This window comes from Miniopterus natalensis, chromosome 10 (genome assembly GCF_054644295.1).
Source record: "Miniopterus natalensis isolate mMinNat1 chromosome 10, mMinNat1.hap1, whole genome shotgun sequence".
Lineage (NCBI taxonomy): Eukaryota > Metazoa > Chordata > Mammalia > Chiroptera > Miniopteridae > Miniopterus > Miniopterus natalensis.
Window position 1 is genome coordinate 37,375,528 of NC_142090.1, and position 27,500 is coordinate 37,403,027.

Consider the following 27,500-nt stretch of genomic DNA (forward strand, 5'->3'; position numbering starts at 1 on the left):
ATTCTTTAAATAATCTGGAGACCAACCATAGTTTATGTCTGTTTGTTTCATTTATTTTAACTTTGCTAATGATGTTTTCTAATAGAGTTGTTTTCTAATTTTTTAGTCAAATTTATCAATATTTCTGCTATAGTTTGTGTTTTGTTTCTTGCTTAAGGAATATTTGCCAACCAGAAGTAATAAATATATTCTCCTGAATTTTTTTTCTAAAATTTTGAAGTTTTGCTATTCTTAATTAAATCTTTAAACTATTGGCATTCATTCTTCTATATGATAAAATTTACTTTTTTCAATATGGAGTGTGAATTTTCCCAGTATATATGCTGAAACTTTTATTTTCCACAGTGATTTGTAATGTCACTTTTTTCATAAAACAAATTTCTATATGTAAGGAAGCTTATCTTCTGGTTTTCTATTCTTTCAATTGGTCTGTTTTTACATTTTTTTTTTTTGAACTGTGCATCTACTCCTAGTTTGACGATATCCATACACGACAATGGGCCTTTTACCTACAAGCATAGACTTGTATGCTATTTATTTTAAATTGTTTAAAGCTTTTTAATTTAATTTTTTCCGTAGCCATTTATACACCCTATAACTTCTTCCATCTCTACCCACCCTCCTCTCCCACACAGTTGTCATAGTTGTCTGGTCCATGAGTCTTTTCTCTTTTTTTTTTCTTTTTCTTGCTCAATCCCTCCCCACCCCCCCAGCTTCCCCCATCCCCAGAACTGTCACTCCTATGACTCTGTCTCTATTTTGCTTGTCAGTTTAGTTTGTTCATTAGATTCCACATATAAGTGAAATCATATGGTACTTGTCTTTCTTTGACTGACTTATTTCACTTAGCATAATGCTCTCTAGGTCCACCCATGCTGTTTGCAAAGGGTAAATTTTTCTTCTTTTTAATGGTCAAGTAGTATTCCATTGTGTAAATGTACCACAGCTGTTTTATCCACTCATCTACCGATGGACACTTGGGCTGCTTCCAAATCTTGGCTATTGTAAATAATGCTGCAATGAACATAGGAGTGCATATATTCGTTAGAATTAATATTTCCAGTTTCTTTGGATATAGTTCCAGAAGTAGAATTGTTTTGTCACAAGGCAGTTCTATTTTTTAATTTTTTGAGGTAACTACATACTGCTTTCCACGGTGGCTGCAGCAATCTATGTTCCCATTAACAGTGCACAAGGGTTCCCCCTTCTTCACATCCTTGACAACACTTGTTTGTTGATTTATTGATGGTGGCCATTCTGATATGTGTGAGGTGATCTCTCATTGTGGTTTTAATTTGCATTTTTCTGATGATTAGTAATGTTGAGCATCTTTTCATATGTATATTGGCCATCTGTATGTCCTCTTTGGAGAAGTGTTTATTTAGGTTCTTTGCCCCCTTTTTTTTTTTTTTTTTTTTTTTTAGAGACTGAAAGCAAGGGAGGGAAGTGGAGAAAGAGAGAGAGAAACATTCATGTAAAAGAGAGACATCTATTGGTTGCTTCCTGCATGCACTCCAACCTGGGCTGGGGGACGAACCCACAACCCACAACCCAGGTACGTTTCCTTGACCAGAATCAAACCTGTTACCCTTCAGTCTGCAGGCCAATGCTCTAACCACTGAGCAGTGCTGGTTAGGGCCTTTGCCCATTTGGATTGTTTGTGTTTTTGATGTTGAGTTTTATGAGTTCTTTATAAATTATGGATATTAAGCCCTTGTCAGATGTATAGGTGAATATGTTCTCCCATTCAGTAGGTTGTTTTTTCATTTTTTGATGGTTTATTTTGCTGTGTAAAAACATTTTAGTTTTATTTAATACCATTTGTTTATTTTTTCCCCTTGCCTGACTCCTCATTAGATACATCAGAAAATAATATTGCTATGAGAAACGTCCAAGATTGTACTATCTATGTCTTCTTGTAGAACTTTTATGGATTCATCTAACACTTAAGTCTTTAACCCATTTTGAGTTTATTCTTGTATGTGGCATAGGAAGGTGGTATAGTCTCATTTTTTTAGCACATATCTGTCCAATTTTCCCAACACCATTTACTGAATAAACTATCTTTTAAAAAATGTATTTATTGATTTTAAAGATAGGAAAAGAAAGAGAGAGAGAGTGAGAGAGAGAGAGAGAAACATTGATTTGTTTTTCCACTTATCTATGTATTCATTTTTTGATTCTTCCATGTGTCATGACTAGGGATTGAATGTGCAACCTTGGTGTATCAGGATGGTGCTCTAACCAACTGCGTTACCCAGCAAAGACTGTGAATAGCCCATGGCATGTTTTTGCCTCTTTTGTCAAATATTAATTGGTTAAAAAGGCATGGGTTCATTTCTGGTCTCTCTATTCTGTTTCATTGATCTATATATATGTCTGTTTTTATACCAGTACCATGCTGTTTTGGTTACTATAACCATGTAGTATAGTTTGATATTAGGTAGCATGGTTCCTCTCACTTTGTTCTTCCTTCTTGAGATTACTATTGCTATTCGGGTTCTTTTGTGATTCCATATAAATGTTTGGAATATTTTTTCTGGTTATGTGAAATATGCCATTGGTATCTTGATAAGAATTGCACTGACTCTGTAGATTACTTTGGGTAATATGGAAATTTTAGTGATGTTAATTTCTCCTATCTATGAATACTGTATATGTGTCTACTTATTTGTATCTTCTACAATTTCTTTCTTCAGAATCATAATTTTCCGAGTACAGGTCTTTTACATCCTTAGTTAAATTTATTCCTAGGTATTTTGTTCTTTTAGAAGCAATTGAGAATGGGATTTCTTTTTTTAAGTTTCCCCTTTCTGATGGCTCATCATTGGTGTATAAAAAGAGCAACTGATTCCTAGATAATTATTTCATATCTTGCTACATTACTGAGTTCATTTATCAGTTCTAGTAGGTTTTTGGTGGAATCTTTAGGGTTCTCTGTATACTGTGTTGTCATATTCAAATAATGACAGTTTTAGCTTTTCCTTTCCAATGTGGACACATTTTAGGTCTTCTTCTTGTCTGATTGATGTGGCTAAGATTTCCTGTATTATGTTGAATAAGAGTAGGGAAAGTGGATATCCTTTTCTTGTACCCTATCTTAAGAGAATGCTTGTAGTTTTTGCCCATTGAGTATGGTGCTGGCTGTGGGTTTGTCATATATAGCTCTTATAACATTGAAGTATGTTCCCTCTATTCATACTTTGCTAAGAATTTTTATCATAAATGGGTATCGGATATTATTAAATGTTTTTTTTTCTGCATCTATTGATATAATCATGTGTCTTTATCATTGATTTTGTATATGTGGTGTATCACATTTATTGATTTCTGGATATTGTGCCAACCTTTCATTCCTGGAATAAATCATATCTATCAAGGTGTATGAACTTTTAAAAGTAATTTTTAATTGATTTTAGAGGTGGGGAGAGGGAGGGAAGGAGAAAAACATAAATGTGAGAGAGAAACATTGATCGTTTGCCTCCCTTATGTGCCCCGATCTGGGATCATACCTACAACATGGGTATGAACCCTGACCGGAAATTGAGAACCAGTGATGCTTTGTTGCATGGGATGACACTCAACCAAATGAGCCACACCTGTCAGGTTATTGCATGATCTTTTTAATATATTTCTAGATTTGGATTGCTAATATTTTTTTGAGGATTTTAGCATCTATGTTCATCAGGTATATTGGCCTATAATTTTCTTTGTATTGTCTTTATCTGGTTTTTGAAATTAGGATAATGCTTACTTTGAGTCTTCTCTTCTCTTGAATTTTTTGGAATAGTTTGAAAACATAGGTTTTAGCGCTTCTGGTATGTTTGATAAGATTCACCTATGAAGCCACCTTGTCCAGGGCTTATGTTTGTTGGGAGTTTTTTTAGTTTTAATTTTATTTCTGTATTACTGCTTCAATTTCACTAGATGTAATCTATATATTCCAATTCCCTGATTCTCCCTTAGTTTTGGAAGATTGTATGTTTCTAAGAATTTATCCATTAAATCCCAACCTTCCAATTAGTTTGCATGTAGTTGTTCATAATATTTTCTTACAACCCTTTGTATTTCTTTGGTGTCAGTTGTTACTTCTTTCATTTCTGACTTTATTCATTTGAGTCCTTTTTCTCTCTTTTTCTTTTTTTGATAAGTCTGATTAAAGTTTTTTCAACCTTGTTTATCTTTTCAAAGAACCAGCTCTTGGTTTTATTGTTCTTTTGTAGTGATATATATATATATTCTATTTATAGAATATATATAGAATAGAATATGTATATATTTAAAGAATATTTATAGAATATATATAGACTAGAATATATATATATATATTATTTCATTTATTTTTGCTCTGATCTTTATTATTTTTTTCCTTCTGCTCACATTGGGCTTTGTTTGGTGTCCGTTTTCAAGTTTCTTTAAGTGTAAAGTTAGATTGTTTATTTGAAGTTGTCCTTGTTTCTTGAGATAGGCCAGTAATGCTATGACTTTCCTTATTAGAACTGCTTTCTCTGTGTCCCACAGATTTTGAGTTGTGTTCTCATTTTCTTTGTTTCAAAGTAACTTTTTACTTCTTCCTTGACCTCATTGTTAACCCAGTCATTGTTTAATAACATGTTATTTAGCTTCCAAGTCTCTGTGTGTTTTCAGTTTTCCCTCTTGTGATTGATTTCTAGTTCCATACCATTTAGTCAGAGGAGACTATTGATATGATTTTAATCTTAAATGTATAGAGACTTGTTTTGTGTTCTAACACGTTGTCTATCTTACAAAACATCCCATGTTCACTTGAAAAGAATGTATATTCTGCTGCTTTGGGGTGAGATGCTCTGAAGATATCAATTAAATCCATCTGATATAGTGTGTTATTTAAGGTTGCCATTTTTATTTGTACTTATTTTTTAATTTTCTGCCTTTACTATCTATCCATCGATGTCAATGGGGTCTTAAAATCCCCTACTACAACTATATTAGTGTCAATCTCTCCCTTTATGTCCATCAAGATTTGCTTAACATATTTAGATGCTCCTCTATTTGGTTTATAAATGTTTAAAAAGGTTATATCCTCTTGGTTGATTGCTCCCTTTATCATTATGCAGTGTCCTTCTTTGTCTTTCACCATAGCCTTTGTTTTAAAGTGTATTTTGTAGATATAAGTATTGCTACCCCAGCTTTTTTGTTTGTTTGTTTCCTTTTGCATGAAGTATATTTTTCCATCCCTTCACTTTTAATTTGTGTGTATCTTTTGTTCTGAGGTGGGTCTCTTGAAGACAGCGTATATATGGTCTTGTTTTCTTGTGAATTAATTTTCCCTACGTCTTTTGATGGGACCATTTAAGCCATTTACATTTAAAGTGATCATTGATAGGTATGTGTTTATTGTCATTTTATTTATTTTAAAATTATGTTCCTCTGATTTTTGTTGGTGGTGGTGGTCGTCTTCTTCTTCGTCGTTGCCTTCTTCTTCTTCTCCATCAAGCACATCTTTTAACATTTCTTGTAATACTGTTTGGTGGTAACAAACTCCTTTAGTTTTTTTTTGTCTGGGAAGCTACTTATTTGTCCTTCAGTTTTATATTATAGTAGTTTTGGTTGTAGGTCCTTGCTTTTCATCTCTTTAAATACTTCATGCCTAGTACCTTCTGGGCTGAAATGTTTCTGTTGAGAAATCAGTTGACAGTCTTATAGGAGCTCACTTTTATATAACTAACTACCTTTCTCTTTTGGTTTTTAAGATTTCCTTCTGCCTTTGATCTTTGACATTTTAATTATGATGTGTCTTGGTGTGGGCCTCTTTGAGTCCATCTTGTTTGGGACTCTCTGTGTTTTCTGTACTGTGTCTTTTTTCTTCACCAGGTTAGGGAGCACATAATTTAATATCTATTATTGGTGAGTGAGGAGTTACGAAGGAAATAGAAGAGAGGTTGAAAAGGGAAAACATTTCTTAATTTCAAAAAGAATGTCAAAAATCCAAGTTTGGAAAAGGACAAATAGTGAATAAAATGCCAATAGTGCATTTATGGTATATTTACAGTAATAGTGATGGTGCAAAAAGTAAAACTGAACAACTATGACTTCTGTCTGGGTGCCTATTTCAGTAGTGTGGTGAACAGTGTTGTTTTCTCCCCATTATCAGTCCTTAGCAGGCCCCTGGCATTGGTGTGGGCATTCCTCCTCCTTGCTCAGCCCACCCCACCCGGGGAAGCCTATAGTCTGGGTTGAAAGGTAGAACTCATAACTGGGATTACTTTGGCCACAGGAGCTGTTAAGATGGACACATGACTAGTTACCCCTTCAGAGTGAGTTTCTGAACTTTTGTGGAAATATCAGAGGACTTTCTTCCTCAGCTCAGAGTTGTGAGAATGTGAGCTCAGAAGTGTGGATTCCTATGCCAACTGTATTAGTTTCCTGTGACTGCTGTAACAAATTACCACAAACTTTGTGACTTAAAACAAAAGAAATTTATTATATCATTGTTCTGGAGACCAGATATCTAAAATCAAGAGGTCAACAGGGCCACCCTATCTCCAGAGGCTCTAAGGGAGATTCCTTCCTTTCCTCTTTCAACTTCTTCTTGGCTTGTGGCTACATCATTCCAATCTCTTCCTCCATCTTCACATGGTCTTCCTCTTCTGTCTCTTATAAGAAAAATTGTCATTAGATTTAGACCCTACCCAGGTAATCCAAGATGGTTTTATCTCAAGATCCTTAATTCTATTTCCAAAAATGGTGTCACTCACAGGTGTCAGGGATCTGGACGTGACATATTTTTTGAGTGCCACTATTCAACACACTACTGCCACCATGAAGGGAGACTTGTTCTGAGAATACAGCCAACCCAGAGGGAGTAGGACCAAGATATGGAGAGAGAAATCTTGGGGCTGGTCACTCACTTGAGAACCTGCATCAAGCTGTGCCTAAAATCAACCATTTTTTTTTAGTATTTTTTCCTTAAGCTGGTTTCAATTTTATTGTTGTTGTATTCACATTCTAAAGGGTCCACACCAATATAGCAAAATGAAAAGAATATTTTCTATCAGGAGACTTATCCTTGCTCTTTCAAACAGGAGTATCTGTGGGATTCTGTACCTTTGGTGGAACATTCTGAATGTGCTCTCTCATTGTCTTGTACTGCAGGATGTGTGGAAGTGTACATCCCAAGAATCAGCTTTTCACTCTCCTACTGCTTGGGGGCTAACCTGAGGCAAGATGCAAAATTATAGTTGGCTATTGACAAAAAGAGATTTTTCTTATCTCAAGAAGGCAGTGTATGATAAGAGCCAAAAGTTTTAGGGTCAGATGAACCTGAACTAAAATCTAGCTGTATTGGCTGCTAACTAGGCTGTATGGCAAAGTGAGCTTGAACCTCAGATTTCAAAATAAGAACCCTCTTAACTGCATAATGCAGTGATTATGAGGATGACAGGCGGAATGCAAGTATAAGAAGAAGAGAGGGTGCTTCATGTATTCTCCGTGCCTCCTGATGGCTGACCCAGAGTGTACTTGAAGTAAAAGTAGCAGAGGAAAAGACGGAGGTGTAGGTGCTGAGTGAGAACTAACATTTTCTGCGGGCCATCAAGGTGTGGTTTTCTCTCCTCTAGTGCACTAAAGTAGGAAGTAATCTCTGCATTGTACAAATGGGAAATCTAAAGCTCCGGGTGTTATGTAAGATCTCCAGTTCACACAGGTAGTAAGCGGCTGGGCTAGAATTTGAATTCAAGTTGGCCTATCTAACTTCAAAGTTCATACTGTTTACATTACTCCACTTTCTCTCATGATACCTAAGGAGACAGTAAGGGCAGAGAAAATACTAACACCAGGCAGAAAAACAAGGCTAACACACAAGCTTAATATGAGCCAGAAGCTCTAATAAATACTGTTTAAAATTGCCTTTGGATATTTTTAAAAGTAGCTAATGTTTTAAATTCATCATCAGGCTGTGTTACGATATCGTATTTAAACTTTATAACAGCCGTTTGAAAAAGGTGTTCTTGTTATTGCTATTATTATTATTATTAGTTCTATGTTATAGACAAAGAAAGGGTGGCCCAAAGAGGTTAAATAAGTTGCTAAGCTAATAAGGGCCAGGAATTGGACCCAGACAGTCAGTTTAAGAGCTATACTCTATAGGTGTAGGACACTGTGTCAGGGGTCCTTGGACACCAAACAACAAAGTCATGTACAGCATATGAAGCAAGCAGCTTGCATAGGTTGGACATTAGAAAGGCAATACCACCCTTCCCCAGCTTTCCCAACATGGTCCCCCCTACCCAACCCTGTCAAGGAGTGCTGCACAGTCACCTCCACTGACTATGGGCATCCACACACCCTGGAAGTTGGGGGTGGCAGACCTTCTCCTCTGTGCTTGTCCAGTGAGATTGGAAGTCTCTACCTGCAAAGAGTTAAGAATGGAAGGAAGAAGGTATAAACCTCATTTGCTAAGGGGTGGGAAATTTTTGTTGTTATTGTTCTAACACTGTAACCTACAAAATGATCTTCCAGTAAGTCTCTTGCAAAATGCAGGGTGCCTGTGTGATTGTTAGAAGAAAGTCTGTTAACATCTTTGAAGTATCAAAGTTCATTGTTCCAGACCTGAACCACACTATTCTTTTTTTGAATATTATTTTGGGAATATTATTAAGTAAATCACTGGCACAATAAATTAGACTTGCTATTTATTTCTGATATCTAAATCATAATCATAGTTTTGATATTAGGACAAACCATGCAAAAGAAAAATGTCCCAATTTGAAGGCTAATTGTATTTATTTTTCCTGCTGAAGCCAGGCCTTATCTGATCCTACCTCATCTCACACACTGGTCATCATGCAGTGATGATGACTGAAACAGTTGGGTGAACATTAGAGGTGAGGCCCACCCCATTTGACTCCAGTACCCATGTATCACTTGGTTTGCTGATAGATTGGGGCTTGCACTATGATTTTTAAAAAAAATTGATTTGGGAGAGAGAGATATCAATTTGTTGTTCCACTTGTTTATGTATTCGTTGGTTGTTTCTTGTATGTGCCCTGACTGGAGATCGAACCCACAACCTTGGCATATCAGGATGATGCTCTAACCAACCTGCACTATGGCTTCTGAGAAGAAGCTCTCATTTGCCTTCCTTAAGCTCTATATTTTATGCTATTGGTTTTTAATTTTTTAAAAAATCATGCTTTATAGGAATCCTTTTTGGAGAGCTCTAGAAAAACTCTCAGAATAACCTTATTTGACTTATTTTGCATTAAGTAAAAATACAAGATAATATGTAAATTGTCATAATAAAATGAATATAAATAATACCTTGAAGTATCAGAATGTGATTTAAACTGATATAAAGAATTGAGATTTTAAGGTTTACATACCATTTTATATCTTGTTTATATACAGTATAATTTTCTAAAATAATATTAATAGATATAACAATAATTTTAAATTATGATCAAACTCCATTATTTTTAATGTATAAATGAAGATAAAAATATTTGGAAGTCATTTAAGTATTTAGATCAACATGAAATACATGTAGTGAATGGTTGGTTCACAACCAAAGAATTTGTTTAATGTTATGTTGATAAACAAATACTAGAAGTAATCTGGATCACAGTAATGGCTTCAGTTCTTAAAGTGATTAGCAGTTCAGAGTGATGACTCAAGGTTTGCTTGTAAATTGGTCCAAGAGAGGCATCCTGTAGTACTGGGGAGAGGGCCAGTATAAGCATTGTGAATTCTTTATGTGACCGTGGACAAGTCCCTTCAGCCCTCCAACCTCAGGGACATGAGAGTCAGCATCACTGATGAAAACCACTGATGTCAACTTTTAGGATCTAAATTGATTCTCCAGTTGTACATGTGATTTCTAAGAATGTTTTGGTTCTAATCAATATTATCCTATAGGATACGAAAGAAAGTCGTTCTTTTATTTTTGCCCCCATTCTGTCATTGTGGACTCTATATTATCCTTTCATTGAAATTTGCTATTTTACAAATTTAAGCTGTGAGTCCTCTTTTGTGGGGAGATGGGTCTATCATCTTTCTTTCCTATAAAGTTCCTGGAAGACATTGTTCACTGTTTTGCTCAATAAGTGTTAGTTCTTGGTGATGGTTATCACTTTGCAATAAACCTTATCTGTAAAAACTGCTGCTCCCTTCTAAAAACAGCTCTTTCTCCTTATAAATAGGTACACTTCCCAAACCCTAAGGTGTCATGTTGATGTCTCTTGAAAGCCCTGTATAATAGACTATCATGTCTTATTTAAAATGGTTTAGGTTAGGGATTGCATCTTTTTCCTCTTTGTACTTAAGTGCCCAACACAGGATACATAATGTTGAATTAGTGAGTGCAGAGGGAAAGAGTGAAGAGGGGAGTTAAAAACTGACATGGAGCCATCATCTGCTATGTGCAAGATACTGTGTCAGATGTATTATGTTATTTAATCTTCACAAAAATATGCAAAGTGGGCATAATTATCCAAACTCATCAAATGAGGAAAATGAGGCTCAAGAACAGATTTACTGTTCTTTAAGGTCCTATAATTAGTAAGTGACAGCAACATTTTTGAATCAAAGCCCCTAAGACTTGAAAGTCTGTGTTCATTCCACAATACCATCATCCACTTCCATTCCCTCTTAGCCACTATTGGGAGTGTCGTGACAGGAACAGGTGGGGGCCAGTGTTTGCTGACCTGGTACATGACAAGACTCTGTCTTTTGCTTTTGACTATCCGTGGCTGACCACTGAGAGATACAGTTGTGAGAATTAGTGTCTCTAATAGCCAATCTCATTAGAAGAATTGCCCAAGAATCAGCTTCTTCTTTTCACCCCCATATGACCTCAGGGTTATTGCCTCAAAATTTTTTATAACTTCACTTCCTACAGATATCATTTAGCTTTTATAAAACCCACCCAATTCGTTATCTGCTCATATTTCTCCAGATGTTTTGCCTCCTACTCCTGTCTTTGTTAATGACTCTAGGGAGTTGATTACCAGCAGGGTTAAAGCTGTCAAATTATTCTTGGCTCTATTCCACTTCTTCTTTTTTAAAATCCATCTTCAAAGTTCAATTGAAAATCTTCACCAATGGATCAATAATCTTTTTCATAATTTTAGTTGAATTACAGTATTAGAGCTATGCAATGGAGAATAGTTTATTTTCCTGAGCCTACTCATCCTAAAGATTTTGCTGTTGACTTTGCTTCTAGGCTCACTTCCCTCCTCTGCTGCTGCTCACACCAGACCAGAGAGCTGGGAAGGCAAGAGGAGGCTGATCTTGTTCAGCAAGGCCAAACTAAGCTTCTTTCATCTGAACTTCTTTTGCAGGAGAGGAAAAAGATATCACTGGGATTTTAGAGAAATCAGCAAATTTATACCTGTTGATTTTTAGAGTGGAGAGTGAAGGCAAATATCTTTATCCATGCAATAGAATTAATGGTTTTAGCAGATTCTCTTTGTTCTAGATGCCACAGTCTATCCACAGAGCTACACAGAAACATGATGAGTAGGATGACACTTGGGGATCTCACAATCAATGCAAGCACCTCACAGAGTCCTCATACCAAGGGCTTGCTACTTACTCCCAGCTGGGTCTACCCACAAGTCTTCCTGCAGCTGGGATATGACTAGATAGTGTTGGATGAATCCTGATTTTAATGTCAAGATCCACTTTCACTAACACAAATTTGACAACAGAAAGTAGAAGACCCTACTTTTTCCAAACTGGGATGTTTATTGTCTCCAAGGTTCTGGATTTTTTTTAGAGAGAGTGGTTCTTGATTTGGAGTCACAATAACAGAACACTGAAGCAAATCTTGATTTTGAGGGCTCAGTAAAGTGATCCACTTATTCTCTTATTAAATACTAATGGGAATTTTCACTTCCCCCTCCATTCAAGGACCTAGAGTCTTGAAATAACCTCTATGATACCACACAGCACAGCATTAGTCAAAATATTTAAAATAATATCTGGCCAGTGTGGCTTACCAGTTGATTGTCGACCCATGAACCTGGAGATCACAGTTTGATTCCTAGTCAAGGCACATGCCCTGGTTGCAGGGTCAATTCCCAGTAGAAGGCATGCAAGAAGCAGCTGATTGTTGCTCTCTCTGAAATCAATAAAAAAAAAATTAAATATTTAAAATTACAATAATTAAATATTTATATTGCACTTAATATTTTACAAAGCACATTTTCATTTAATATTTCTTTTGAGCAATTAGAAAAACTGCACTGAGTCAGAGACAGGGTTACAACCTATAAAGAAGCTGTATATTATGTGTCCTTTTGAATATCGTTATACATTTTCATAGACAGAAAGCTAGAGACCATCATTTGAACTGTATGTTCATAGAACAAGAAGTAGTTTTGGGAAATGTAAGTAAAGCTTTTTTTTAAAAACAAATTTCAACTTCATCTTAAGAGATTTTTGCCATCCACACACTACAACTTTAAGGCTGAAATTATCCAATGATATCAATTATTTTATTTTTAACTTACAGTAAACAATTACAAATGTTTTTCATACAAGGCAGCTACTTACACATACAAACACACACACACATTGCAATAGTATGCTGCTTATAACTGGCTTTCTAAGAATAAAATGTTCCTATCTTTTTGGTAAAGGAGTGAATAAAAACACACATTAGGTAAAATATAAAAATGAAAATTTGTTTTCCAGCAAAGAGTTGTAATTAAAACTTTCAGTACCAATTCTCTGTGAATAAGACAGCTTTAAACTAATGTTTTAAAATATACGACAGTGTTTTGGCAGGCCAGGCATGTTTTTCAAAAAGGTATTTTTTATGTCAACATTGTTTCATAAGATGATAGGTTTTTATACATTAATTTTTTAATCCAAATACTCAAATCCAAATATTGAATATACTTAATTGAATTTGATTGTATCTATTTATGTGGCCAGAATGTTATCAGACTAGATGAAACCAGATAAAACTATTAATCTGGGGCCACAACTTGTCATTTCTGATCACCCCTTTTAGTCTGTATATAATAAGCTGGAGCAAAGATCTTTTTTCATTTGGTTCAGTTACACATTTCCTTAATACCTTTACTCAAATGTTATCTTCACATCAATATAAATATTAAAAATCATGTATGTATTAGTTTGCTAGGGCTGTCTTAACAAACTACCATAGACTACCATAATTTATTTTCTTATAGTTTAGGAGGCTGAAAGTCCAAGATTAAGGTATAGGTAGGGTTGGTTTATTCTGAGTCCTCTTTTCCTGGCTTGTAGATGGCCATTTGGTCTTACCCTCTGTACATGTATGGGTCAAATTTCTTCTTCTTATAAAGATCCTAGTAATAGTGGGTTAGGGCCCACCCTAATGATCTCATTTTTTAATCTTTATTGTTGAAAGTATTACAAATGTTCCCCCTTTTCCCCCCTTTTACACCCCCCCCCCCCCAGCCCCTGCCACTCCCAGGTCTTTATCACACTATATAGTCTGTGTCCATGGGTTATGCATATATGCATATACATTATTTGGTTAATCTCCCCCTACCCACCCACTCATCCCCACCTTCCCTCTGAGATTTATCAGTCTGTTCCATGTTTCTATGTCTCTGGATCTATTTTGTTCATCAGTTTATTTTGTTCATTAGATTCCACATATAAGTGAAATCATGTGATACTTGTCTTTCTCTGACTGGCTTATTTCTCATTTTAACTTAATTACCTCTTTAAAGATCTTACTTCCAAATACAGTCATGATCTGAGGTACCAGGTTAGGATTTCAACATAAGAATTTTGAGGAGGATACAGTTCATCCCATAACAATATATTTCAGATGCCCTTTTGTACAGAGAAAGGTTTTTAATAAAAATGTCTGCACATTCTGCAAATACCCAGATTACTAATTACTTTGGCCTGAGGACCGTAATTAAGTAGGAAATATAAAACCCAGTAATCACGTTGGCTTTTGGGATCATATAGACCAAACTGTGGGGTTTTGTGCTCTCAGGCACACCACTTCACAAAGCATTCTCTCCCAGAGAGCAGTTGAGGCTCACTTAATTTGTGCGCATAGCAAAGAAAGACAAACTCTCATGATAGTCAACGTGTACTTGGCCTTTCCTGTTTCAAGGGTGCCATCTGTCTATCTGCTCCCATAATGGAAGTAAAATCTTAAGAAAACCCTCTCTACCAAATCTAAGAGCTCCCAATAATTCCTTCAGGCCTTTAAGGAACATTTCATGGTGGTAAAAGAACAACTAAATTTCATGCAAGAGTGGAAATAGTTAATCAAAGTGCATACCTCAGTCCTAGTAGGAGGAGTTTGTGGTACATCAAAATCAATATTTGAAATGTCTCTGTTAGAATGTCTGTGTTCAGGCACTAATACTATCCAAACAACTTACCTATTGCCTTCCCCATTACATCAAGTTTCTGAATGTTGGGTTTTTGTCTTTTTTTGTTGTTCTATTCTCACCTCACTGCTTGAAGTTTAATAAATATGGGTTCGGTAATTGAATTCACTCTTTTTAGTGTTCTTTTCTACACCTATGATCTGTGCCATGCAATTAAAAGACTTATTCTTTTTCCAACACTATCTTTTTTATGTCTGCCTTACCCACAATATATGCGTATTATCTTATATTTCTTTAAGTCCCATGACTTAATTCCTTCTACACAACAGATGCCAGTCTTATTTGTTTATTGCTCACTGGTTCAATAAAAAAATCACATTGCAAATCCCAAGATTTAAAATTCTTTTTTTATGGCTGAATGGCTTAATTGTTGAACTAGATGATAGAGTCCATTATACCATTCTCTCCATTTTGTGTACATTTAAAAATTTGCATAATACAAAGTTAACCAAAAATATACAATAGTAAAGTATACCTTTGAATGCATCTTAATTTGTTTTAATTTTTTTAATTTACAGTTTATGCAGAATATTTCTAATTCTCCCCCCGCCCTAGATTTCATAATTAAATTTCTGAGTGAAATATAACTCAAATTACTTATTTAGCACCAACAGGCTTTATTCATTCATTTATTTATTTATTCATTTACTTATGTGTTTATTTTGTAAAGTTTTGATAGACTAACAGTGATAGTAGACATGGAATGGATACTTTTCCAAGGAGTTGTGCTAAATAACTTTAAGAAACAAATATCATCCCTGATTTCTAAAGGGACTGTGTGTAGAAGGAAAAGGTAAGAAAGTGAAAGGGACATGTATCTGGGCCCATGTCAAGATGTAAACAGCAGAAAAGAAAGGCAGCCTGCATTGAGCATATGCTTGAACTCTCACCCTTGCTCCATCCTCCAAGGACTGGCAGGCAGACAGCCAGAAGGAATAAAATATCTAGATCTGCTCTCAGAGGGTTGGGAGAAAGCAGTGATATTTTGGCTGGCTTGGCAAAAACATCTTGAATTGTTTCTTAAACCTTTAGGACTTGGCAAAATTCAAAACACATTTTACCAGGCACCTTTTTCTTTAATTTTGAAGCACCTGTGTATTTCAAGGAAATTTAATCCATATGTTTCTGATTCATTTACACTTAACTCATAAAAATGCTGTTTTGTAAAAGTCATTTGATGTTTAAGATGCTGTATGAGCATTTTTATGTCTTTTCTTTTTTTTAAAATCATGAAGTTGCTTTTTGCCAGCAGTGAGCAGAACTTCAACCACTAGAGACTTAATTTCAGTTTCAACTAAAGACTCACCAAATTCAAATGTCTTTTAACTTTTCCAAACATTTTCTCTTGCTGCTACATGAGAGTGCATGGCTTCTCAAAGAGAACTATAACTAGCCATTCTAGAAACACACAAGGAATAAGATAGCTTTTCTCAGAACAGTGGTGTTATTTTCAATTACAGGACATCTTTTTTTGAAAGATCTTTCACAACCTTCTTCCAATAAATCAGTATGACCTTCATGTTCTTAGAACTTTTGGTATCGGCCATTACTATTATTATTTTTTTAAATATATCTTTATTGACTTCAGAGAGAGAAAGGGAGAGGGAGAGAGATAGTTACAAACCTCAATGATGAGAGAGTCATTGATAGGCTGGAGTCTTCAACCCAGACATGTGCCCTGACCAGGAATCGAACCCCGATTTCCTGGATCCTAGGTCAAGGTTCAACTACTGAGCTACGCCCAGCTGGGTAGTATCAACCATTATTATAGCACTGATTAAACATTTGTTTGCAGTTATTTGTGTGTGGATTTTTTTATTCTCTTAGACTGGATATTTGTTAGGATTTTTTGGTGGCAAACAACAGAAACCAACTTTTACAAATTAAAATAAAATAGGGAATTTATTGAGGGTATATTAGGTAGCACCAGAATGGATGGAAGGGCAGAGAACTAGGACTAGAACCTGAGAACCCCAGCATCCAGGCACTGCCATGGGAAATGAGTGGCACTTTTGTATTCTTGTATCATTACCCTCAAAGTTCAGAGAAAAGGGAAGTCCAGTTCATTCAATTTGTTTCACGTGCATACTCCTTTGTAGAAGAGGGCCAATCATCTAATGTTCCATCCCAGCCAAAATGCCCATAATAGGAGAAGGTGGTTTCCCATAAAGAAATTGGGGGAAGACTGAATTTTGTGAGCTTTTTTAGGGCATAGGTTGTTCTTCATCTTTATGTCCCTAGGGTCTGGGATATGGCTTGGTATGTGGTCCATCTTTTGGAGTCCACATTTATCACTAAGAAGCCATTCCTTAATATGCAGACAATGGCAGAGCAGTTTAATATACTTGCATGAATAAAAAATGAATTAAAATAAAATTGGGAAATTTCTGATCAGGTAAGATGGAGTAACCATAATCTACCCTGTCCACTGCCTGGACACAGAGCATGAAGCAGCAATTCAAGGACTCTCACAAGTAAATAGCCACGAGCAGATTGAGAAGAAGACCAGAATTCAAAATACCACCAAACCAATGATGAGTTTACAATTTAAATTCCCCCCAGTGTTCCCTAGGTTGAACTCAGTGCACTGGAAGTATCAGGGTAGAGACAGACATAACTGTTCTAGATCTGGCTCAATCATAGGAAAAGAGAAATTCTAAAACTCTAACTTGCAAAAAATGGATTTCTTTTATTTTCTCTCTGCCTTTTAACTGTATTTCTATGCCCAGTACCAAGTAGTCTAGTGGTGGAAGCAGTAGAGAGATAAAAAAAGTTATACTATGCACTCTAGTAAATACTAGTTAAATAGAATTGGTGTGGCTATCATATCAGAAAGAGTATACTTTAGAGCACAAAAATTACTAAGATGAAAGAAGACTGTAACATAATGATAAAAAAGCTCAGTTCACCAAATAGATATAACAATATACATGTCTAACTACTTAACAACAAAGCTTCAAAACAAATTCAGCAAAAACTGAAAAAATTTAAAAGAAATAGACAAATTCACAATTACTATTAGAGACTTTAATACTCTTAATAGAAGATTAAAGAAAATTAGAAAATATTTTGAAGTGAACGAAAATATAAATACAAGATATCAGAATTTATGGGATGCAGTTAAAGCAGTGCTTAGAGAAAAATTTATAGCAGTAATTTTTTATATTTCAAAAAAGGTCTTAAACCAATTATCTAATCTCACACCTTAAGAAAGTAGAGAAAAAGGAGCAAATACCTAAAACAAGTAAGATGAAGAAAACAGAAAAAGTAAGAACAGATATCAATGAAATAGAAAACAGGAAGAGAAAATTAATGAAATAAAAAACTGGTTGTTTGAAAAGATCAAAAGAATTGACAAATCATTAGCAAAAATGAGAAAGGAAAAAAGTGAGAATCTACAAATTACCAATATCAGGAATGAAAGAAAAAATATCACTACAGACCTCACAGATATTACAATGGCAATAAAGGGATAGTTCAACTCTGTGTACATAAATTCTACCTTAGACCAAGTAGATCAATTCCTTGAAAACCAAAAACTACCAAAACTAGCACAAGATCAAATATATAACAGGAATAGATCTATATTTTATATTTTTATATCCATATGCAAATAATGAACTTAGATGTACACCTTATACCCTATATAAAACTAACTCAAAATGGGTTATAGATCTAAATCTAAAGCATAAAACTATAAAGCTTTTAGAAGAAAACAGGGAGAAAAATCTTTGGGACCTGGACATGACACCAAAAGCATGTTCTATAAAAGAAAATAAAAATGTTAAATTGAACTTTATAAAAATGGGATACTTTTGGTCTCTGAAAAAGAAACTGCTAAGAGAAGAAAAAAGTTATATGATGGGAGAAAACATCTGCAAATAAAATATTTGGCAAAAAACCCTTTTATCTAGCATATATTAAAAAACTTAGTAAGAAAACAAATACCCAATTAAAAAATGGACAAAATTTTCAACCGACATTTCACCAAGGATGACAGTGATAAGTACATGAAAAGAAGCCAAGTATCATTAACCATTAGGAGAATTCAAATTAGAACTTAATGGGATGACACTATATGCCTCAAAAGGTATAAAATTTAAAACACCAAGTATTGGACTGATGACAGACAAAAGTGAATGGAGTCATTTGACAGCCAAAGTGTTCTAAAGGAAATGTGGCTTTACTTTGATCTCAATGGATAATCAGCCACAGAATTTAATGAGTCATTGGGTCTTCTCTTCTTGAACCCAGCTGAATCAGGACTGATGCTTATTAAAGATGAGCGAGAGTTTAGGAACTACTCATTAAAAAAAGAGAATCAACTCAAATATTTAAAGTATAAAAGCTTACACATTTTGTATTTCAGTTAAAGCATGAGTGCCTGAAATCAGGCTGGTGCATTATAATTAGATTGTAGCTGTCACCTTTGTATATAAAGCCGATGAGTATTAATTATTTTCATGGATATAAATATAATGGTCTAATTTGAAAGCAATGGGCTTGGAGAGAAACAGGAGAGAAAGGCAGGCCATCAGAGAGTATTGTCCCAGGGATCATCATCAAGGCAACCATCCATTAAGGAAAAACTGTCTGAGCCTTCCTAGATTTCACTCATGCACAAATCTGATGATAAAAAAGAAAAAGAAAAAAAGAAACAAAAGAAGCTAGTACAATAGCTTAGGATATGACTTAAGAAACAAAGAAATCAAGGCATAAAATTGATTTATTTCATGAAAATATTTAATCTACACTAAAAAAGGCAAAATATGCTGGCAGAAAGTGACACACAAATTAGCTAACATAAAAGCCACAAACATTCAAAATGCAAAGTGGCTAAAGACAAAACAAAACAGAGAACAAATCACAGACACAAAGTTCATTGAACCTGACTTTTATCCTGGCTGCAAAACTTCCTTGCTGTGCAACCTGGACAAATTATTTAATCACAGAGGATTGGTTTCATCATCTGTGAAATGACATTTAAAAAGCACCTACTTAATTTGGTCATTGGACATTATATGAGAAAATGCATGCAAAGCATTTAACTTAAAATAGCTCCTGGCACAAGGCAGTAGCTAAATATATCTTAGCCATTATTATTTTATTTTCATCATTATAGAAGAAACATGTTGATATCCTTCCAAAATCCAAGCATTATGAAAGGTACACACTTTGCTCAACCTCAAACGTCTGAAAGATCACATAAAAATCACAGATTATTAAGTTGTCCAGGCTCCCTATCAAAGGGAAGGGTTCACTTTTCTGACATTGTACACAAAAGGTGTTAGGGAATTTGGATTAATTCCCTAATTGAATTTGACACTGTATTTGACATTGTACACAAAAGGTATTAGGGAATCTGCCAACGTATTAGGGAATTTGGATTCTTGGCCTGACTTTGTCATCAGTAGTCTTAGTGACTTTGAAGTAGTGACTTCCCTTTCTGGATCTCAGTCCATGCTTGTGAATGGTTCAGTTGACCTCAGTTCTCTCTCATGTCCTTTCTAGCACTCACGTTGTATGAGATATGCCTTGATGTGCCATGAGGTTTGTGTGGTCATGCTACCATCTACTACGCATCCATCATATTGTAGCCCAACCACATATATAACCCCAAAAGAGTGGGCTCTGCAGTTCAGGCACTCTCTGGTTTTGTCCTCTTTAGTAAGAACACAGAGGAAAGCTGACATCTTGTGTTCCCAGATTAATGACACCCCTGGAGGCTGTTGGCGAGAATTCTACAGGTGCTCTGCTGGCTGGTCTTTTGTGTTGGTAATGCTTTTAGTATTACAATGCCTTTACTTTTGTATCTGGCAAGAATTAATAAATTACTTATAATATTTAATAAGAAACAGATGTTTCCAATGAGAAAGGCGCCTGGCTGCCATTAATTCTGGTTGGATTTTTTTTGCCATAGTGAATAGGAGCAGACAGAGTAAGTGACACACACAATATTTTGCAAGACCAAAGTTGTCTGCAGACAGTAGAACTGAAAACAATTGCTCTGTATAATTCAAAATGGATGGAACAACGATACGATGTTTAAAACTAGAAAAAGGATTTGGTTTGTATAGTTAAAAGCTAACAAGCCCTATGGCCCTGAAAGTGATTGAGATGCTAGGAAGTGACTATCATCGAGATCCTAGGAAGTGGTGGTGTAGCTAGTGAATCAATGGTTAATAAAAAGCTGCTGTGAACAAGACCTTATTTTAGGGTTGTAGATGACACAAGGTGAAAAAAAAAAATTAGGCACCAACACTATGTCAAGCACACATTGCAAACAATAAATTTATAAATCTTGACTCACATATCATAAATAATTTGTCAAATATCACATACCTAGTTCAGTTTGAGTCTAGTGTTTGAATTCTAATAGTTCAATATCAATAGGCTGTGTGTGTGTGTGTGTGTGTGTGTGTGTGTGTACATGTATTTTCATTTTGTTTTGTTGTCTCTAGTTAAACAAATGACACAAGGTAAAAATTTACAATTGCTCCTACAACTGTTTCAATGGCATGTAGTCTATGGAAGCCACTGCAGTACATTAAATTATTATTTTTGAACAGTGAGCCTACCTCCACAAGAGGAGTATATTTTCTTCTCCCACTGACTATTAACCACATGACATGCTTTGTCCTTGCTGTGGGTGCATTGTACCTTGCTGAACCTTGGCTTTGGGTCTAAGCATGTGACTTGGTTAGCTAATGGAAGTTTAGCAGATGTGTAATCAGCAGAGAACTGAAGTGTGCTTGTGTGGTTGGGCTTGTCCTCTTGTGCTTCTGCTGTTGCCACAAGAAGAGATTCCCCTGGTATTTGCATCCTTTCAGTCTGAACCCCAGAATGGATACACATGAAGCAGACCTGAGACCAACCTACAGCAAGGAGACAAGCCCAGATGGACCAATAGCTTGAAACAAAGATGTCCCTCCTCACATGAGTGAGAATAAATGATTGTTATGTAAATCCACTAAATTTAGGGGGGCTTGTTTTACAGCAATCACCATTTAGGGAAACTTTGAAATATTGGGGAATATGATTGTTCTCTGTTCCATCTATAAAATCAATAGTGAATTATACAAGAAAATTTCAAAGGTACCCTACTTGGCTTTCAGACAAGATCCATACTTGATAAATAAAACTGATCCTCTAAGGGAATCAGAAAGGGATAGATTAAGTATGAAAACCCTAAGAAGAGATTCAGAGAAGTATGAGTTGGCAGAGTTCATACCTACACAATCAAAGGGAGAGAGATCCAACTCCCAGACTCTAGTTTCTCTAGGGACTACATCTCTGTTGGGATGAATGCACAAAGACATCATGTTACAGTAGACAGTCAGGGAGTGCCAGTGAGTCTCCCCCCTTGGCCAAGATGGCACAGGGGGAGGCTTTACACTGAGTGTGCCAAAAATTAGAAAGATGAATGGACAGGACCTAAGCACACTGAAAGCTAGCAAGATAATTAGATAGAAATAAAAAGCCCACTATCCCTATAAAAATCTCCGGTTTGAGCAGAAAGGGGAGATGGCCTTTGAGACAGGAGGCCACCATTCTCCCAGGTGTGTGCACCAGCACCTGAATAAACCTCTTTCTTTTTGCACCAATCCCTCTCTCACAAGTTTGGCTTTTGTTGTGGCAGGAAGCTGAACCTGTTTCTTTGCTGGTTTTTGGCAACTTTGGTGGGACAATGTGGACCTTGGTAAGTCCTGGAGGGCTTGGGCTGGGATCCCAGTTGCCTGTACCAGGCAGACACCAGGAGCAGGACTGTGGGAACTTCCCAGCAGCTGCTGAGAGCTTTTCTTGGGGGAATTCCTTGCACTCCTCAAGGCACCAGCCACCTGAAATTCTTGGCTGGTGAAAGGAAATGGCTTGCTGGGGAGCAGATGGGTTCTAAGACTAGGTAAGTCAAACCAGTGTGCATACCTAGGGTCTTCTGTCCCTGCCACTTGGGCTTTGTGTCAATCGGGTCCCGTTAAGACAATTTGCAGTATGGTTGGCACTCTATCTCTGCTTCTTGGGCTTCATGCCATTTGGACTTTGTGCCACTTGGGCTTTATGCCCCTTGGGTCCAGGTAGGACTATTTGCAGTACTAATTGGGAGGCTGAACCGAAAAACAGATTTGGCTACCTTCTGCGCTGAAAGCCAAACTTGTGAGGCAGGTGCTGGTCCAAAATTAACAGGTTTTATTCAGGAGCCACACAACCTGGGAGAATGGTGGACTCCTATTTTAAAGACCAATCACCTTTCCTTCTCAAGCTCCCCATTGTTATAGAGATAGGGAAGGGAGGGTTTTTAATCCAATTATCTTGCTAGCCTTTGGCAAGCTCAGGACCCTATCCATTCATATTTCCAGCTTTTGGCTCATTCATGGTAAGAACCTCCACCTGCTGCTATATTGGTCAATGGGGGAGACTCCCCAGAGCTCTGACTGACTGTCTATGCTAACAACTCCCCCTTCAAAACTCTGAAACCTTTTAATCTTACAAGGGTAAATGATTAAGGGCTCATTTTCTGTAGTTTTTTCCTGCTGTCAAAGGGTAAGAACCTATCCCAAGGTCCAGAGATTCTTACTATCTACTAAAAAAAGAGGTGGGTCAAGAATGGAGGGAAGCCTTTATATGAGGGAGGAGGATTGCTGTCCTTGGAAGGCAGCATATGTGGTGTCTACAGAATGGCACTGCTGGACAAATGAAGCAGATACACTGCTTCATATTTCAAGACAGTGTTGTCGATAGGCTACCAAAATAAGACCTATTGTGTAGACAAAAATTAATTGTTTAGTGAGGGGTATGTCTTGTAGTGCAGGAGGAGTTATACTGAAATCAGAAACTGGAGACACTAAAGGATCCCCATTATCTAATCCTGAGCTGGGCTTTGGTGGCATACCCAACAGTGAGATAAATTTGAAAAGGAAGACACTGTGTGGGAAATGCAGAGTAAAATAAAAAATAACATTATCACTTAGCTTTGGGAGGCTCTTTTCCTTTCCAAAAGAGGAATTTTAAATCTCTTTCAAGAGTGCAGGTTCAGCTTTCCTTTGCAGTATCAACATGAGCAGCAAGACCTGAGTCTTCCTCAGGTGGTGCCCAATTTATCCTTTTGTAGTGGATCCAAAGCTTGATTTCTGTGAGCTTTAGGGAAGTGTGTGTTGTCAGCAGGATTTCACGCTTGGCTAAGTGCCATTTGGGACCTAGTTTCCCGGTTGGAATGGTTGTAAGGGCTCGGTAGACAGGTAGATGTGACTGAAATGAGACAACCTATGCAAAATTGTTAGTGTTTGCCCTACATGTACATATTGCTTGATTTTTGATTCATGTTCTAAATCTAAAGGAGGTGTTCCTAAAATGAAGCTTGGAAGGGTCTCCCATAAACTATTTCAAAAGGGCTTAATTTAAGCCCACTTTTTTGGGTGCTGCCTAATCTAGAGCAAGGCAATAGGGAATGCCTAGTCCCATTCAAATGTGTTCCCTGGCATATTTTCACCAGGGTCTTCTTATTGTGTGGTTCATTTTTTCAGTCTTTTCCATAGACTGGGGTCTCCAAGGTTTCTGTAGTTTTCATTAAATCTGTAGTGCCTGTCCTGTGTTCTGGGACACTTCTGAAGTGAAAGATGGTCCATTGTTGCTTTTGAATGCTGTAAGAAAGTCCATATGTAGGAATTATTTCTTTGAATAGATGTTTTGCTACCTCAACTGCCCTCTCAGTTCTAGCAAGGCATATGCTTCTACCAATCCAAGAAATGTGTCTACAAAAACTAATAAAAATTTAAAGTTTTCTATGGTTTTAGGCATCTGCTTAAAGTCAACTTGCCAGTCCTCACATGGCCATATTCCTTTATATTGCATTACCTTTCCTGTTGGGGCACGTTCTGTTTTAGAACAGTTTTTGACACATATCTGACAAGCTTGGGTAAATTTCTGAATGGCCCTTTGTAAATAAGGACTTTTACAGTTATGTGGTAGAATTAATACTACAACTCTTTCCTGAGAAACTGTGAAGTAAGTTTACATCTATTTCTTAATTTTACCTTCATAAAACTGGGCACACGTATAATTTATTTCATCTTAGGGGGTTAAACCCCTGCATGAAAGAAGATATTACTCAAGGTCTCTCAGCTAACTAGCAAGAAGTGGTGAAGCAAACTAGTAATTGGTACGCTGGAATCAATTGTATGCACCTTTCCCCAACTTCACATTCAGCCATGCCACATTGGTGACTAGAGATTGGCCTCCATGGGAATATTTACATGTGGAAATGGGTGAACTAAAGCTACAAATCAAGGATTCTCACCTTCATGCCCCTATATTACCTCAAGAGCAGGTTGTTACACATTTTACCCCCACCTCACTGGCTAGAACACCAGTCCTGTAGACAGGGGTTCCATCCCTTATCTATCCAAGAGCGTCAATTTATTATACCTTCTCCTGGTATTATGTTTATATTTTCTTGACCCTCTGCCCATTGGTGCACAAGTCACCTCTAGGCTCATCTCTAACTCTTTACAGAAATTTAGTGTTAACACTTTTCTGCCAATAATGTGAGGACAGCCTTTTGGGGCAGGGAATAAAACATTTGGATTTCAGTAATTTAATAAAAATCAAATACCTTCTGTAATGATAATTTTAAATCTTTGTTTGACCTACTCTAGTAGTCTTAGAGTCGATTACCAAATATTCCAGCCAGGTAAATAAAATAAGCATATCATGCTTGGATATTAACTAACTATAATCTTATTTACTTATTTGTATAGAGAGATCACTGTATTTTTTTAATATTAATATCAGCTTACTATAAACAGTGATTCTCAAATATTTTGAAGTATTTTACTTTTGTTTATATTATTTTAAAAACTGTAGCATGAATATAATTTTACAAAATAATTGCCTCAAATATCATGTGGCTTAGTGATAGTATAAAGAAGAACTAGTAAATTCAGGTTATTAAGTTCTTCTGATCTCCTATCTCCCAATCTTTAATTGATAAAGTATCTTTCTTCTAGAAAGACTTTATGTAGCCAAGAAGAGGCAACAAAAACACCAGCAGAACCAAAAAAAAAAAAAAAAAAAAAAAAGAAGAAGCCAGTAAGAAAAGCAAATTGTAGTAGGAATGCAAAGATCTGGAAGTCACAATAATTACATTTTTACTTTAACTTGGTGCCAAAGAGAACAGCTTTGCCTGGCCTGTCTGCAAAGCTCACTATACTTTACACTGTGCTTGGAAAATAATAGATTTCCTTTTTAATCATTGATCAAAGGATTATGCCATTATGATAAGGCCTGATTAACTCTCAAAGAGGTTATGAGAAGGGTCTCATCAATTATATGTCCCTAAAGATAAGCCCAGTCTATACAAAATGTAAATAGGTATATCTATATGCAATTTTTCAGTATATGTTCTCTCGAGGCCTTAAATGATGCAGTATTTCTTTCACTGTCGCATCTTCACTTATTTCTTGCCCATGGGTGTGACCTCTAGAGGACTCCAGCTACCCGTGTGCATGCACCCCATTCTATATTGCCATATTTTAAATCATAAAATCTGTATCAAGCAAAAGAGAACAAGCCCAGGAGCTACTCTGCCAAGCAAGGGCTAAACACAACTTCAGGCCTTGTAAGATGGACCAGGGGAGATTTTAATAAGCCTCAGGTTAGATGGAATGAAAATTAGGTTTGTGTAGCAGCTTTAGATATTGGCTCACTAGTGTTGATTGCATTCTTTTATGGAATGAGAGAAGAGAGTCAATGACTTAGGTGTTTTAATCTCTAAAATTTCCTTGATTTTATGAGTAGGTTGTCATTTGGATAATCAAGAACCCTAGTAGAACTATTTTCTTTCCTCACGCAAAGGGCTAAGGATAAAAAGATGAGGAAAAGGAGGAAGGGATGAGGGAAAGGGGTGTGTGTGCCATGCTTTTTCACGTGCCAGGCATCTAACCCACACTTAACAAGGGAGGAGCCAGCTCAAAGAAGAGGGTTTTCTTCAATTTGTAAGACCTGGCCTGAGTACCTAAACCTTAACTATACTTTTATGGCCAATTATTGGTATCACCAACAAGGAACTTTTAGTTATGTGCATCATTTCATTGTTTTGGGGGTGAGGTATAAGGGTGGGGGAGGACTTGTAAAGAAGAACTAGTGGTAACTTAAATGATCTGCATAGGTTATCTGAATAGGTGCGGTATAATCTGTTTACAGTACAATGAAATTGGAGACTATTCTTCATTCTCATCTTCAACTGAGAAGAAATAAAACAGTCACTTTCACACTTTGAGACTAATTTAGAGTTCCAACATGGGGAGGAAAAAAAAGTAATTATTTGAGCTCCAATAGAAAATTTATTTCAAGGACCATGAACAAAAATAAGAGATAAGGGGAAAAAACCTGGTTTTTTGATGTAATAGCTATACTTAATTTTACTGTGCTAAGTGATTTTTCATATAAATTAGCTTGTTCTTTTAGCTTAAGCTCACTTTAAAAAAAAATCAAGAAAATAAAATGTACAACATTTATTCTGCATGCAGAACATCCAGGATTCATGACCTAGAGCTCCAAATCAGAACTAAGAATTTGGAACACAAAATATAAAATATGCAGCATGGAGTCCAGCAGCAATAATGAACAGGAAGCAAGTATAGTTGACACATTAGAATTAGAAGTGACACAACATTGCAGCAGAAATATAGTAGTGTTTTTAAATGTGTGACTCAATTTGGAATGCCTTTGTTCATGATGTATAACGACTGCCACTAACAACTGGATAGGTGTTGTATGTGTAATGAATTAACAGAAGCTGGGGACAGATTTTCCTAAGCAAAATACAAACACACCTATTGTCAACATTGATGCTATTTAGTCTAGTTTTTTTGACTTTGAAAATTAGTGCAATTTTATATATATAAAACATATATATATGTGTGTGTATTTGCACATATTTATCTATTTATGTGTATATATTTGACCTGTATGCATGTGTGTATATATGCACGTAAAGAGATATATACATACAATGCAGTAAATAGTGCTGATCTATTTTTTAAAATATGTTTTTATTGATTTCAGAGAGAGGAAAGGAGAGAGAGAGAGATAGAAACATCAATGATGAGAGGAAGCCCA